Source organism: Lagenorhynchus albirostris, chromosome 10 (genome assembly GCF_949774975.1).
Source record: "Lagenorhynchus albirostris chromosome 10, mLagAlb1.1, whole genome shotgun sequence".
In the NCBI taxonomy this organism is placed as follows: Eukaryota; Metazoa; Chordata; class Mammalia; order Artiodactyla; family Delphinidae; genus Lagenorhynchus; species Lagenorhynchus albirostris.
Genome location: NC_083104.1, coordinates 10,143,234 through 10,159,265, shown reverse-complemented (window position 1 = coordinate 10,159,265; position 16,032 = coordinate 10,143,234). Strand labels below are relative to the sequence as shown.

General features: G+C 37.0%; 1 non-coding gene across 1 annotated transcript; it reads left to right on the top strand.

Annotated features, from left to right (window-relative positions):
- The first annotated feature begins 3,241 nt into the window (after window positions 1-3,241).
- On the top strand, window positions 3,242-3,388 carry LOC132528291 (small nucleolar RNA SNORA62/SNORA6 family). The gene has a single exon (XR_009543173.1). It is a non-coding gene; the product is annotated as a small nucleolar RNA SNORA62/SNORA6 family (small nucleolar RNA).
- Window positions 3,389-16,032: the final 12,644 nt, after the last annotated feature.

The window sequence follows — 16,032 nt, the reverse complement described above, 5'->3', positions numbered from 1 at the left end:
TCACTGATGGTAAAATCACCTCATCGTGCTTATGGAGGCGAGGATCATTTACACACACTTCAAGTCACCCTTGACAAACAGGCTGTTTGTTGATTTCATTAAGTGCCGAACTTTTCTCACCCAGCTCGCCTCAGTATGCACACATTTCATTTCCATGCGTGTTCTGGGAGGACAGTCCATGTCATCTGCCAGCATTTCGGTCAACATATACATAATCAGATGCAGCCACCATGGAACATGGGCTGAGAAACAATCCATCCAGAGTTTAATGAGTAACATTAGCATGCTCTTAAAAGCACTAATAGCAAGTTTCATTACTGTTCATTTTAGTGTGGATGGCAGCTATCCAAAACCTAACTATGTACTAAATTCATTTTAGTAAAAGCAGAAAATAATAAATAAATGATTGTAATTACAAGTTACTTCCAGAAGTTAGACTTATATTAACATGACATTAACTCAGATAAGAAACACTTTCTTCTTTTTTTTTTTCCAGATTACAATTGTCTTTTAGGGAACCCTTTCTCTCCTACAGTGACTTTCAATCTAATATTGTCTTCAAATTAATTTTCATTATTTTATTATAAAAGTGACGTTATTATACTTTTTGGGATTTTGATCCTGAGGATCAGAAATTGTTCAGAAGGCATTTGGAGTTTTCTATAAATTTGTTTATTTGACTTTTGCAGTATCCACTCCACCTGCTTTCTTGTGTGCCTTCCTATACTTCTTCCCTTTCCAGTCTCTTCAGGATGTTCCCCAGATCCTTTACAGCTATGGTTCTGGATGTGATTTTAGTTCTGCAAGTCACACATTCTCACGGGGACATGGATTTGGAATTTTCTGGTGTAGATGGTGGCAGAGGTTCTCAGTTGCTGGAGTCACCAGCTTCAGCGGTGTTTTCTGATTTGAGAATCTGCTTCCTCACCATTGCAGAGGCAGTAGCTGTTGTGGTAGCCTGGTATGGCCAGAACCTCAGTCTAGGGTCTGTTGCTTCCCTTCTCTCTAATTATAAGCTTTTCTACTTCAGGTATCTAGGAAAGATTCTGTGCTCTACAGCTGAACTCTGAGTAAGTCTGCCTTGGTGCCTACTTCATAGATTGCAAACATTTTGGTGATTAAATGGGATACTTGCATATAGTTTCCTTAGCCAAATGCCTGGCACTGAGTGGATAATAAATATTAGCTTCTATTTTTCCCCTCATGATGCCTAGGGTGGTTCATTGTGAACCTACCTGATAGAAAAATTAAATCCTCGGTATACTTTTTAGTTACATGGTGGCTACATATGACACAGTAGAGAAAGACATAGAGACAGTGTGTTATAATGGTAGGGCCAGAGAGTGGTGAACAATATTTAGAGTAAAATGATCTAGGTTCAACTCTCAGACCTACTTATTGTTTGGCCTTGAGCAAAGTTTTCTGGGATTTATTTGTTCCATCTACAGTGGGAGATGAACTGGGTTATCTTTAATGTTTCTCAAGTTTTTAAAATTCTGAGACTTATATTCTAGCTTCATTTGCTTCTAATTTTCAGTAATGATTTGAAATAACAAGAATGTTCACTTCTTTAGATGACTCATTGTTTAAGGCGTATGATAGCAAACGATGAAGTTGTTTGTTGTTTTCTTTAAGACTTGCCTGATGCTTGCCATCATAAAAGGTGAATTAAGCAATGCAAGGAAGAAAAAAATAGAGGTGAGGATAGTACATTTAATGCATTTGGGAGGGTAAAGAAAAAAGTCCTCTTAGTTTAGTTTGTCTTATCAGTGACAAACTGAAACTGGTTTTTCATAGTAACGCCTGGTCATTGTTCTAAAAATATGAAACTTGAGGCCTGTTTGTTTTTGTGTTTTTGTTTTTTTACAGTTAGAAACCTTGATTGCAGTGCTACAATTTAGAAAATTTAGAAAAGGCACTCTGAGGAACTGAAAAATGTAGAAGAAAATAGAATCTCTTAAGGGTGTAGGAAGTAAATACAATCTCTGGCAGAGAAAAGCAGTTTTCACGAAAATATAATAGAGAAAGATAACTGAAGTTATTATAAATGCACCTAACTAAAAGGGAAAAATTAGTAGAGGAAAGGAAGTTATCTCCTAGTCTTAAGCTGTTTAAGGTCTTGGTGGTTGCCAGGAAAGATGCAAAATGCCATGTATTCTTTTTTTCTCTCTCTCAAAACTGCTTTAAAAATCCACGAAAAAATCAAGCCTGCCTTTTAGCTATTAAAATTGAATTTAAGAAAATGACATGGGTTCAGATTTGGATTGACATTATTGACTAGTCACTCTTCTTTTCATACAAATGATAGCAGTATCAGTGTTTGAATCTGGCCTATTTGGTTACAAGGAAGAATTCAGTCAGATTATTGCAGTGGACAAATGGTTGTTATAATTACATATGGACTCTCACTGGACCTGGAAGCTTAGGTGTAGAGAGAAATATTTTGCTCCCTCTCTGAGTCTTTGGTGCTCTGTGTCCATCTGCTGTATTCCCCATGCCAACCTCTGGAACTGATCTGCTGATGCTGGTTTTCTACATCTTCATTGTCCAGCTTGCCTATTTGCGTAGGTTACTTCTTCTAGATTATCTTTGTCCCCTTTCTACAGCACACATTTTTTTCTCTAACTTGTATTTTAATCTCATGTATAACATAGGAAGCCTTGCCTCTGTTGGGGTAAGGGAAGCATTTTCCTCTTTTCTCCTCAGAGTAACTCCTTCATTTGTAACTAATATGATTGAGGGATTTGGACCTGGGCTGCCAAGAATTTTACCACTCGTTCTTATTCTCATTCTCTTGTTCTTTCTGTTTCTCACTAGTTTCAGTTCAGAGGGAAAGAAAGAAATCCTTTTTTTTTTTTTGGCCGCACCGTGCCGCATGGGGGATCTTAGTTCCCCAACCAGGGATTGAACCCACAGTGGAAGTGCATAGTCTTAACTGCTGGACCACCAGGAAAGTCCTGAAAGAAGTCTTGATTTTAAATTCCAAGCTGTATTCTGGCTTTACCAGAATGACAGCTATTAAACTTTCCCTTTTGATTTCTATGTATATTGATCTACTGGTTCAAGATCCATAGGGCAGTGATTCTCAGCTGAAGTGATTTTGATAGGGGACATTTGACAATGTCAGAAAACATTTGTGATTGTCAGGACTGAAGAAGGAGATTCTACTGGCTTCAGTCATTAGAGTTCAAGGGTGCTGCCAAACATCATTCAATGCACCAGGTAACAACCCGCGTTAAAAATAACAATAATAAAGCTCAGTGGAGGCCAGTCTTGGCCAATGAACTTCTGAGTGTCGGAAGTGTGCTATATTAATGGCAGGATTTTCACTAACACCAGTAGAGCTTGCCTCTATGACTGGAGTTTGATAGTACTCGCTGCCACATGCATAAAAAAAAAAAAACAATAATAATACTGCTATATTTAAAATAGATAACCAACAAGGAGCTACTGCATAGCACCAGGAACTCTGCTCAGTACTCTGTAATAACTTATATGGGAAAAAAAATTTTGATAAAGAGTAGATACATGTATACATATAATTGAGTCACTTTCCTGTACACCTGAAGCTAACACAGCATTGTTAATCAACTATACTCCAATATAAAGTAAAAATTAAAAAAAAAATTCTAGCCCCAAATATCAGTAGTGCCAAAGTTGAAAAATTCTGCCATACGAGAAGTAAAGGGTTTGAGATTAATTATTGCCTTTATATTCAAAAACTATTTTATTACCATTTCTAACTATGTAATCTCTCAATTATACCCTTCCAGATTCCCAGGGAAAGATATGAATGGTGAAGCCTATTTTTGAACTAGGCTCCACAAAGCACAGACTTCTGCCAGTCCAAGGGTTCAAGTTCCTTAGTCCAACCCGAACAACTATGACTCACAAGGTATCAGCTATGATTATAAAATAAAACATGGACATGTTAGCTCTTGTCTCTAAAAAAGGTAGATAATTTTTTTAGAAGGAGATGTGATTAGGTAGAAATCATAAAACATGTTCAGAACAAAAAGTAAAATATAATTTCCTTAATACTTAATAACTTTTAATTGATGACAAAAATCAAGTGAGTCTTCTATCATGTATATTTTAAGCCAATATGATTCAGTAATATTGTTTTGGATATTCAGTTACAGTATTTGTGAGAACACTTAATTTTTATTAACTCTGAGAAAAAGGAAAAAACTAATTACACATTGGATTAATTTGTGAGTTTCCTATTCCTTAGGTACCCTGGGGGTCCATAATTCTTACTTCCAGGAACTCTTTGTTAGCCTTTTTTCCAGAAAAGAGTTTCAGACCAGGAATGCAGAGGCAAAGCAGAACACATTGTAGATGCTAATATTCACTAGAAGAGGAGCAAGGGAGCTGTTTTCGAGGGAGTGAGAAGGAGTGTTGTACACAGATTCTGTTATGACTTTAATGGAAACAGTGCGTGTCATTCCCACACAGCTTGCTGAGTACTTGCCCCTGAGAATATAGTGATTAGAATGAAAGATGTGCTGGGATTAAAACACTTTACTGTTTAGTTCTATTTGTTGGGAAACATTTACTGATTCTAGCCCTGGTTTCCCTTATGATATGATTAGGCAGAGAGGAGTCACTTTCCTGAGGAAACTGAGGTCACAGTGTTCTCTCACGATATAAAAGCTCATGAGGTATGTGGAAGAGCTGAGATCATGGATTTGGAAAGGATCGCCGTAGAGCTGTTAAAATAAAATTTTCCACAGATAACTTACTGATCTAGTTGACTTTTATTCAGTGATTCATGACTTGGGTACTGTTTAATCTAGCAGGTAGAAAGGAGCTCTGAAGAGCAGTACAAGGTGAGAGCTTTTTATAGACCAAAGTGAGCAGGGTCAAGGAAGATGTACTGGGCATTTGCTAATGGATTAAAGGAGAGTTCCTTTCCTTATATGGAACAGGGAGCTGGATAAGGGTTTGGTAAGCAGGCAAGCATGATTGCTTGGTTGACCTGGGCCTTCCTTTGCTTGGAGAGCCCAGGTAGGGAAACAGATAAATTCTGGTTTGCTGATGTGGGACTTAGCATGAGTGATTCCATCTTGGACCTAATCTGGTTACTTTGATAGAGTCCTTGGTCTATCACATAGTCTTTACTATGCAAATAGGGCCAGTCACTTCAGAATTTTGAGAATTGATCTCAGTATCTTTCTACTGAAGACAATAACTCTTCCAGCATTGTGGCAAGACATTTAAGAGCTTCCGTCACAGCTTCAGTGCAACTTAACCACTTAACCACTTCTGTGAATGCTGTCATGTTCTGGAATATTATCGTGCCTCAGTTTTCTCTTTTGTAAATTTGGGAAGATTATATCTGCTTCACAGGGTTTTTTGATAAAGAAATGAGTTACTAATAATGACTGCAAAGCACTTGTAACAGTGTCTGTCTCAAATGTTATTATCATTGTTAATGCACGTTGAGCTTTGAGCTCAGTGCTTGAAAACCTGGCAGTCATTCAGTCAATGGTAGCTAGTTTTTATACAATGCCCGGTATTATTATTGCTAGCAACAAAGAAAAATAACAATTTACAGCAAGGGAGAATTCAGTAAACGATCTATGAAGGTCTGTTGTAGCCTAAACCAACATATGCTTTGTGATAGTGATTAGGCTGGGTGGGAGCCATCAGTCAAGCCAGAAGGATGAGGCAAATGAGGAAACCTTTTCAGAAGACATGTGGATGATTCTAGGGAACTGGATGACATTTTGGTTGGGGGCATAGCTTCACAGTAATTGAACACTCCCCAAATACCATTTTTAAAGTAAACTTACCTTATTACTGTTAGTTGGAGGCATAAATTTCCACTCTGTGAATGCCCTGTACATTTGTGGATCCCATTGCAGGATTAAACAAAGTCAACAGAGTCCTTCCATCCCATTCATTTCTAATGCAACCTGTATTGCTACCATAAGCAGCAAAATAAATTTTTTTCCATTTACCTCTGACTCAAAAAGCAGAGGGAGAGGTATTTTGAGATAGTTTAGGTAGGGAAATGGAGATTTAGAGGTTAAGTGATGGGTTTAATGGCAGTGGTGCTTCATGTTAGTACAGTATTTCATTTTTCAAAGTATATCCTCAGAAATAATCTCCTTGGATCTATACAACTAAATAGAATATAAACAAGAATATAAGACTGTTATCTCCATATAACAAATTAGAAAGCTGACGTTTCTCTATCAGATGTATAATCAGGCTAAACTGGGACACTGATTCCAGCTCTCACTGTTATGTAGGGGAGCTTCTCTTGCTACCATTGTAAAGCCTACAGCATTTCCCCAGCATTGACTTTATTCTGATTTCTTTAAAAATAAACTCCTGGGCTTCCCTGGTGGCGCAGTGGTTGAGAGTCCGCCTGTCGATGCAGGGGACACGGATTCGTGCCCCGGTCCGGGAAGATCCCACGTGCCGCGGAGCGGCTGGATCCGTGAGCCATGGCCGCTGAGCCTGCACGTCCGGAGCCTGTGCTCCGCAACGGGAGAGGCCGCAACAGTGAGAGAGGCCCGCGTATCGCAAAAAAAAATATATAAATAAACTCCTGCTAGTCTTTCTTGAATTAGATGCTGATAGATCTAAGAAAATGAGTCTAATTCCTCTTCCCCATTAGCCCTAAAGCTAACATACCTGCAGATCTTCTAAGTTACTCTTTTCTGTAAATCAGACTTCCCTCAGTAGTCTGAACTTATCTATCACAAATTCTAAAACTTTCATCATACTTCAGAAAAATGTACTTTATCCACTTCCCTGAAGAAAGAAAAAAAGTATAATTCACTCAGCTAATATTGACTGATGGCAAACAGTATTAGAATCTTATTGTGTGTTTATGTACAGTCATGAACAAAAAAGATACAGTCCCTGAAATTAGGTAATTTGCTTATTAGGGCAGGGACATAGGTGAAATTCATGAAGTAATTTAAAATTTTATTCAGCAGTAAGTTGCCATGAAAAAAATAAAATAAAAAACAGTGTTCTTGAGTATTATATTACATTGAATGGAGCAAGAAGTTATCCCTGAGGAAATTGCCTTTGAAAGACAAAAAAGGAACCAGGCATTCAAAAATCTGGGACAAGAGAGAGCCAAATAAAGGAAAATGTTAGTGCAAAGATGGGAGCCAGGCTGGTGTGGTCAAAGGATCAAGAGGATTCCAATAAATAAGGACTAAGTTGAATAAGGGGGCAAATGAGAAGAATTGAAGTTAGGGACATAGGCAGGGACAGATATTATGGGGCCTTAGGATGCCCCATAAAAGGGATTTGGATTTTATTCTAAATCCTAGTGCTGTCTATTGGTTTTGAGTGTGGAGGGACTTGATCTGATATCATTTTTAAAAGAATACGCTGGCTGTTTTAAGAAAAATGAATTGTGGGGAGGCAAGAGTAGAGTCTGGGGACTAGTGAGAGGCTTCCAGTAAACCAAAAGAGATTATCATGTTCAAACAAGGACTTGCTGATGCATTGTCTTGTCTTAGAGTTGGGGCGGATGGTGATTGAAAGGGAAGAATTGGACACTTCCTAGTTGGGGATTTGAGTATCTGGGTGGACAACGCTGTCCTCACTTGAAGTAGGACGGACTTAGGGTGAGAGAAAAGGTCTTGGGGCTGGGGACAAATGGGTAGTTCTGGTTTTAAAAAAAATATGTCTGGAATTTATATTTTGTTTTAGATGTGTGCTCACTTATATGCAGTACAGGATAACAGTAGTTTCCCTTGAATTTGAGCCTTTATTTCGATTATATCAGCCTCAGGTTGTAGTTGTTTATTAAGCAGTCATGTGTAGAAAAAAATGTATTCAGTGAAAAACTATGCATCCTTTCTCTCTCTCCCTCTCTCTCTCCCTCCCTCTCTCTCTCTCTCTCTCTATATATATATATGTGTATATATATATATATATACACACACACACACACACACACATACATACACACACACACACACACATACTTTTTTTTAATGCAGCCTTCTTAGATTTCCCTTCTTGGTTACCAGATTCTAGCTCTGTTTATTGTCTCTGAGCTATTTTGCAACTCTTTGTAAGTTGCAGGTAACTAATATATATATATAAACTCTTCTCTGTGCAGTAGTGATTTTAATTGAGTACTTTTTTCTCTGGAAAACGGTTTTGTCCACATTTGCAATTAATTTCAACATTCCTTTACTCCATATGAATTTTTGTTCCGTTTCCCTTCATTCAGTTACAGCATCTGCCCGATTCCCTCATCTAAGTAAAGTAAAATCTTTAATGTGCATCCCTTTTTATATCTGTATGAGAATCATAGCTTTACTTTTTCCTAAAAATGATCTTTTAACACACTTCTCACCAATGGCTCATATTGCTCTCCTGGGCAGACGAACGCCCATACATTTTCACACAAACTACTGTAAAGTTGTGCTCCTGAATTCTGTATTTAATAATGTGACATTAACACATTTCATTTCATATGATGCCAGTTTCCCAGAAAAATTCTGGACTTTCATGTGAAATACCCAGAATCAGTTTTGCCGGTACAATTATGAATTCAAATGTCAAATGATTCATTTTATACCTCAGCACCAAGAACATTACATCTTCCTAGTGGAAGGGAGAATTTCTAATGATCGGTCTTTGAGCTTCCACAAGCCATTTAGTAAAATTTTAGACACTTTGTGTACATCAGAATTAGTTTGTCAATAATGAAAGATATCACTGAGTGTTTCTAAGCAAATTCATACATTGCCTCTATTCTCAGAAGTGTATACTTTAGTGACTAAGGTTCTGAGAGATTGTAATTCATTATTTTTTAGAGGAAACTTACTTGAAGTTATATTCTAAAACTGTGTTTTAAAAAAGATTAGCCCATGACTCATAAATCGGAGTGGTTCATTTTTTGTCTTGTCAAGGAAGAAGAAAACGTACTTCACTGACAAGGAAAAATAAACATTGCATCTTTGGCAAAGGTGTAGTTTAAATATTCAGAAAATTGTGATTCATAAGTCAAAAAAGGTAATGATATAATATCATTTCCAGAGCTGTATCTGTGCAAGCACTTTTTCTACTCATATAATATTAATTGATTTTAAGGTATCATTTGTGTAAGTTAATTATTAACATTGAAAATATAAATCATGAAGATTAAATGACACAATTTACAAAAAATAAATTCATCTAACGTTTATTTTGTAATACCTTTTAAAAAATATTATGCCAAGCTTGGCAAACTTTAACAAATGTTTAATTTCTTATAAATCATTTTTTGAATGTAACTATTTTAGAGGAATTATAGATGAAAACAGAGTTTTGGTTGACAAATTGAAAACTTCACAAAGAAAGAAGCATAGATTTATTTATTGATATAGCTAATATGTTTATGGCATCTGTGAGAGCCACGTATACAGGTAGACCATGAGATGGGTTGATGATTACCAATTTTGTTCTGACGTTATGAAAATAAAAACTCAAATGTTACACAAAACTTATTCTTTGAGTTGGGGTAGATGGTTATTGAAAAAGAATAATTAGATGCTTTCTAGTTTGGGGATTTCAGTAGCTGGGTAGACACTGTTGTCCTGACCTGAAATGGGAAAGACTTATGGTGAGGGGGAAGGTTTTGGAGCTGGGGTAAGAATGGATACTTCTGTTTGTAACAAACTTACTTCTAGAATTCACATTTTATTGTAGATGTGTTTTTACTTGCATGCAGTAGAGGGTGACTGTAGTCTTCCTGGGACTTGAGCCTTTATTTCTGTTATATCAGTCTCAGGTTCAGTTGTTTGTTTAGCAGTCATGTGTGGAAAAGAAAGATGTATTGCATGGAAAACTATGCATCTTCCTTAGATTACCATCTGTAAAATGCTTACTTTAAAAATCTTAGTTGAACTTACTTTTATCCATACTGGGCTGACATTTTTGGTATATTTTTAACAGTTCTGACAAAATATTTCATTTGTCATTGAGAGCTTATACACTGGACTTGGGGAAACGTGGGGACTGTCCTGATGAGGCCTCTTATTTACGTTTCCTCATTTGTGAAAGAGAAAGTATTTAGTTTCTGGAAACTTGGGGCTGCCTCCCCCGTCCTTATGTTAGACTACATTTTGAATTGGCCTTAGAGTTCCTTCAAATAAAGCAACAAGCAATAAATGGATATTTTCATACTTCTGTAAGCTCTCTTCTTGAAGGAGAGATCCCTTGTAGTATTCACCATTTTAGCTCCAGAACCTACATTGTTGATGGTTGAGGGTAGATCTCATAGAGGTGTCTTTGCCTTACTGGGGAGCCTTTGTATGGCTTATAGGGTACAATTCCAAGGTCAAAAGGAAAGTGACTGACCCTATCCCTAACATTTCTCAAGGACCCATGGTGATAGAGAATCACAACTCTCTTACCACATTTGGTACCCTAAGAGGTAGATTTCTCTTTATTCTGTATAAGAAATATTTTGAAAAGAAGCAAACATCATTTCTAATCAAAGAGATGTTTTTCAAAGGAATTCTTCAAAATGTACATGTTCTTTTCCTTTGGGACAGTACCTAAGATCTACTTTCTGGAAAGGTACACACATATCAAATCATGTGCTTCTTCCTTAAAAGGAAAAATTCATGTTTGGTCAATCCTCTTTACTTCCCATAAAGAAAAATTAACACATTTCTTAGAGTGTCCAGAGAGTCTCAAGCTAATAATGAGTATTTTATGGAAATTTTCTCATAATTGAAGATTAAAGATTGATGTTTAGTTTATGATTTTATTTCAATAATCTCCATATTTATTTTTAACCCATTGCACAAATAGGGGTAACATAAGTTGACTAAAGCAGTATAACAAAGATTTTATGTTTGATGGATTTGGGAAGAGGGAGGAATAAGAAGTTTTTTCACCCTTTTCTCACTTGTTCCCAGCAGTGATCTCAAGTTTCAGGACAGTCTGGATGGCAAATAGGCGAGTAGAGAAAAGTATGCTTTGTTTCTGTGGCGGTCTCAGAGCCAATGACTTCTCTGGGAGAGAGGTAGTTTATCCAGCGTAAACTTTTGAGACTGAAAACTTGGAGGGAAGCTGGTCCAAGATTTCTGCAGAATAAAACTTGGTGCTACTGCCAGAATAGAATAGATGTCTGGTTTGTGATATTAGTTATCTATTACATTCTTGGAAAGGCTAAATATCAGCTTCCCTGGTACCCAGCAAATGGCGATAGGTCAATTACTGCTGCTCTAAATGAATATTTTTAAGCAATTTTTTTCCCTTGGCATTATTTAAAGCATAAGTATTTAGATTTATTATTTTATTTATTGTTTCATCAGTGTATACATGTCAATCCCAATCGCCCAATTCATCACACCACCACCCCCACCCTCCTGCCACTTTCCCCCCTTGATGTCCATACGTTTGTTCTTGATATCTTTGTCTCAGCTTCTGCCCTGCAAACTGGTTCATCTGTACCATTTTTCTAGGTTCCACATATATGCATTAATATACGATATTTGTTTTTCTCTTTTTGATTTACTTCACTCTGTATGAGTCTCTAGATCATCCACATCTCAACAAATGACCCAATTACATTCCTTTTTATGGCTGAGTAATATTCCATTGTATATATGTACCACATCTTCTTTATCCATTCGTCTGTCAATGGGCATATTTAGGTTGCTTCCATGACCTGCCTATTGTAAATAGTGCTGCAATGAACATTGGGGTGCATGTGTCTTTTTGAATAATGGTTTTCTCTGGGTATATGCCCAGGAGTGGGATTGCTGCATCATATGCTAATTCTATTTTTAGTTTTTTAGGGAACCTCCATACTGTTCTCCATAGTGGCTGTATCAATTTACATTCCCAGCAACAGTGCAAGAGGGTTCCCTTTTCTCCACACCCTCTCCAGCATTGGTTGTTTGTAGATTTTCTGATGATGCCCATTCTAACTGGTGTGAGGTGATACCTCATTGTAGTTTTAATTTGCATTTCTCTAATAATTAGTGATGTTGAGCAGCTTTTCATGTGCTTCTTGGCCATCTGTATGTCTTCTTCGGAGAAATGTCTATTTAGGTCTTCTGCCCATTTTTGGATTGGGTTGTTTGTTTTTTAAATATTGATCTGCATGAGCTGTTTATATATTTTGGAGATTAATCCTTTGTCCGTTGATTCGTTTGCAAATATTTTCTCCCATTCTGAGGGTTGTCTTTTCGTCTTGTTTATGGTTTCCTTTGCTGGGCAAAAGCTTTTAAGTTTCATTAGGTCCCATTTGTTTATTTATTTTTTTTATTTCCATTACTCTAGGAGGTGGGTCAAAAAAGATCTTGCTGTCAAAGAGTGTTATGTCAAAGAGTGTTCTTCCTATGTTTTCCTCTAAGAGTTTTATAGTGTGTAGTCTTACATTTAGGTCTCGAATCCATTTTGAGTTTATTTTTGTGTATGGTGTTAGGGAGTGTTCTAATTTCATTCTTTTACATATACCTGTCCAGTTTTCCCAGCACCACTTATTGAAGAGACTGTCTTTTCTCCATTGTATATCCTTGCCTCCTTTGTCATAGATTAATTTACCATAGGAACGTGGGTTTATCTCTGGGCTTTCTATCCTTTTCCATTAATCTATATTTCTGTTTTTGTGCCAGTACCATATTGTCTTGATTACTGTAGGTTTGTAGTATTGTCTGAAGTCAGGGATTCTGATTCCTCCAGCTCCGTTTTTTTCCCTGAAGACTGCTTTAGCTATTCGGGGTCCTTTGTGTCTCCATACAAATTTTAAGATTTTTTGTTCTAGGTCCGTAAAATGCCATTGGTAATTTGTTAGGGATTGCATTGAATCTGTAGATTGCTTTGGGTAGTATAGTCATTTTCACAATATTGAATCTTCCAATCCAAGAACATGGTATATCTCTCCATTTGTTGGTATCATCTTTAATTTCTTTGATCAATGTCTTATAGTTTTCTGCATACAGGTCTTTCCTCTCCCTAGATAGGTTTATTCCTAGGTATTTTATTCTTTTTGTTGCAATGGTAAATGGGAGTGTTTCCTTAATTTCTCTTTCAGATTTTTCATCATTAGTATATAGGAATGCAAGAGATTTCTGTGCATTTATTTTGTATCCTGCAACTTTACCAAATTCATTGGTTACCTCTAGTAGTTTTCTGGTGGCATCTTTAGCATTCTCTATGTATAGTATCATGTCATCTGTAAACAGTGACAGTTTTACTTCTTCTTTTCCAATTTGTATTCCTTTTATTTCTTTTTCTTCTCTGATTGCTGTGGCTAGGACTTCCAAAACTATGTTGAGGTGAGAGTGGACACCCTTGTCTTGTTCCTGATCTTACTGGAAATGCTTTCAGTTTTTCACCATTGATAATGATGTTTGCTGTGGCTTTGTCATATATGGCCTTTATTATGTTGAGGTAGGTTCCCTCTATGCCCACTTTCTGGAGAGTTTTTGTCATAAATGGTGTTGAATTTTGTCAAAAGCTTTTTCTGCATCTATTGAGATGATCATACGGTTTTTCTTCTCAGTGTGTTAATATGGTATATCACATTGATTGATTTGCGTATATTGAAGTATCGTTGCATTCCTGGGGTAAATCCTACTTGGTCATGGTGTATGATCCTTTTAATGTGTTGTTGGATTCTGTTTGCTAGTATTTTGTTGAGGATTTTTGCATCTATATTCATCAGTGATATTGGTCTGTAATTTTCTTTTTTTGTAGTGTCTTTGTCTGGTTTTGTTATCAGGGTGATGGTGGCCTCATAGAATGAGTTTGGGAGTGTTCCCTCCTCCAAAATTTTTTGCAAGAGTTTGAGAAGGACGGGTGTTAGCTCTTCTCTAAATGTTTGATAGAATTCACCTGTGAAGCCATCTGGTCCTGGACTTTTGTTTGTTGGAAGATTTTTAATCACAGTTTCAATTTCATTACTTGTGATTGGTCTGTTCATATTTTCTATATGGTTCAGTCTTGGAAGGTTGTACCTTTCTAAGAATTTGTCCATTTCTTCCAGGTTGTCCATTTTATTGGCATAGAGTTGCTTGTAGTAGTCTCTTAGGATGCTTTGTATTTCTGCAGTGTCTGTTGTAACTTCTCCTTTTTCATTTCTAATTTTATTGATTTGAGTCCTCTCCCTCTTTTTCTTGATGAGTCTGGCTAATGGTTTATCAATTTTGTTTATCTTCTCAAAGAACCAGCTTTTAGTTTTATTGATCTTTGCTATTGTTTTCTTTGTTTCTATTTCATTAATTTCTGCTCTGATCTTTATGATTTCTTTCCTTCTGCTAACTTTGGGTTTTGTTTGTTCTTCTTTCTCTAGTTCCTTTAGGTGTAAGGTTAGATTGTTTATTTGAGATTTTTCTTGTTACTTGAGGTAGGCTTGTATAGATATAAACTTCGCTTTTAGAACTGCTTTTGCTGCATCCGATAGGTTTTGGATCATCTTGTTTTCGTTGTCATTTGTGTCTAGGTATTCTTTTTTTTTTTTGTAGTACGCGGGCCTCTCACTGCTGTGGCCTCTCCCATTGTGGAGCGCAGGCTCTGGACACGCAGGCTCAGCAGCCATGGCTCATGGGCCCAGCTGCTCCATGGCATGTGGGATCTTCCCGGACGGGAGCACGAACCAGTGTCCCCTGCATTGGCAGGTGGACTCTCAACCACTGCGCCACCAGGGAAGCCCAAATTTATTTATTTATTTATGCTTGCATTGGGTCTTCGTTGCTGCTCGCGGGCTTTTTTCTAGGCTTCATGGCATGTGGGATCCTCCCGGACCAGGGATCGAACCCGTGACCCCTGCATTAGCAGGTGGATTCTTAACCACTGCGCCACCATGGAAGCCCCATAGGTATTTTTTGATTTCCTCTTTGATTTCTTCAGTGATCTCTTGGTTATTTAGTAACGTATTGTTTAACCTCCATGTGTTTGTTTTTCCCCGTAATTCATTTCTAATCTCATAGCATTGTGGTTAGAAAAGATGCTTGATATGATTTCAGTTTTCTTAAATTTACTGAGACTTGATTTGTGACCCAATATGTGATCTATCCTGGAGAATGTTCTGTGCGCACTTGAGAAGAAAGTGTAATCTGCTGTTTTTGGATGGAACATCCTATAAATATCAATTAAATCTGTCTTGTCTATTGTGTCATTTAAAGCTTCTCTTTCCTTATTTATCTTCATTTTGGATGATTTGTCCATTGGTGTAAGTGAGGTGTTAAAGTCCCCCACTAGTGTGTTACTGTTGATTTCCTCTTTTATGGCTGTTAGCAGTTGCCTTATGTATTGCGGTGCTCCTATGTTGGGTGCATATATATTTATAATTGTTATATCTTCTTCTTGGATTGATCACTTGATCATTATGTAGTGTCCTTCCTTGTCCCTTGTAACACTCTTTATTTTAAAGTCTATTTTATCTGATATGAGTATTGCTTCTCCAGCTTTCCTTTGATTTCCATTTGCATGGAATATCTTTTCCATCCCCTCACTTTCAGTCTGTATGTGTCCCTATGTCTGAAGTGGTTCTCTTGTAGACAACATATATATGGGTCTTGTTTTTGTATCCATTCAGCAAGCCTGTGTCTTTTGGTTGGAGCATTTAATCCATTCACGTTTAAGGTAATTATCGATATGTATGTTCCTATGACCATTTTCTTATTTGTGTTAGGTTTGTTTTTGTAGGTCCTTTTCTTCTCTTGTGTTTCCCACTTATAGAAGTTCCTGTAGCATTTGTTGTAGAGCTGGTTTGGTGGTGCTGAATTCTCTTAGATTTTGCTTTTCTGTAAAGCTTTTGATTTCTCCATCGAATCTGAATGAGATCCTTGCCAGGTAGAGTAATCTTGGTTGTAGGTTCTTCCCTTTCATCCCTTTTAAGTATATCATGTCACTCCCTTGTGGCTTGTAGAGTTTCTGATGTGAAATTAGGTGTTCATCTTATGGGAGTTCCCTTGTATGTTATTTGTTGTTTTTCCCTTGTTGCTTTCAATAAGTTTTCAATGTCTTTAATTTTTGCCAGTTTGATTACTATGTGTCTCAGCCTGTTTCTCCTTGGTTTTATCCTGTATGGGACTCTCTGCT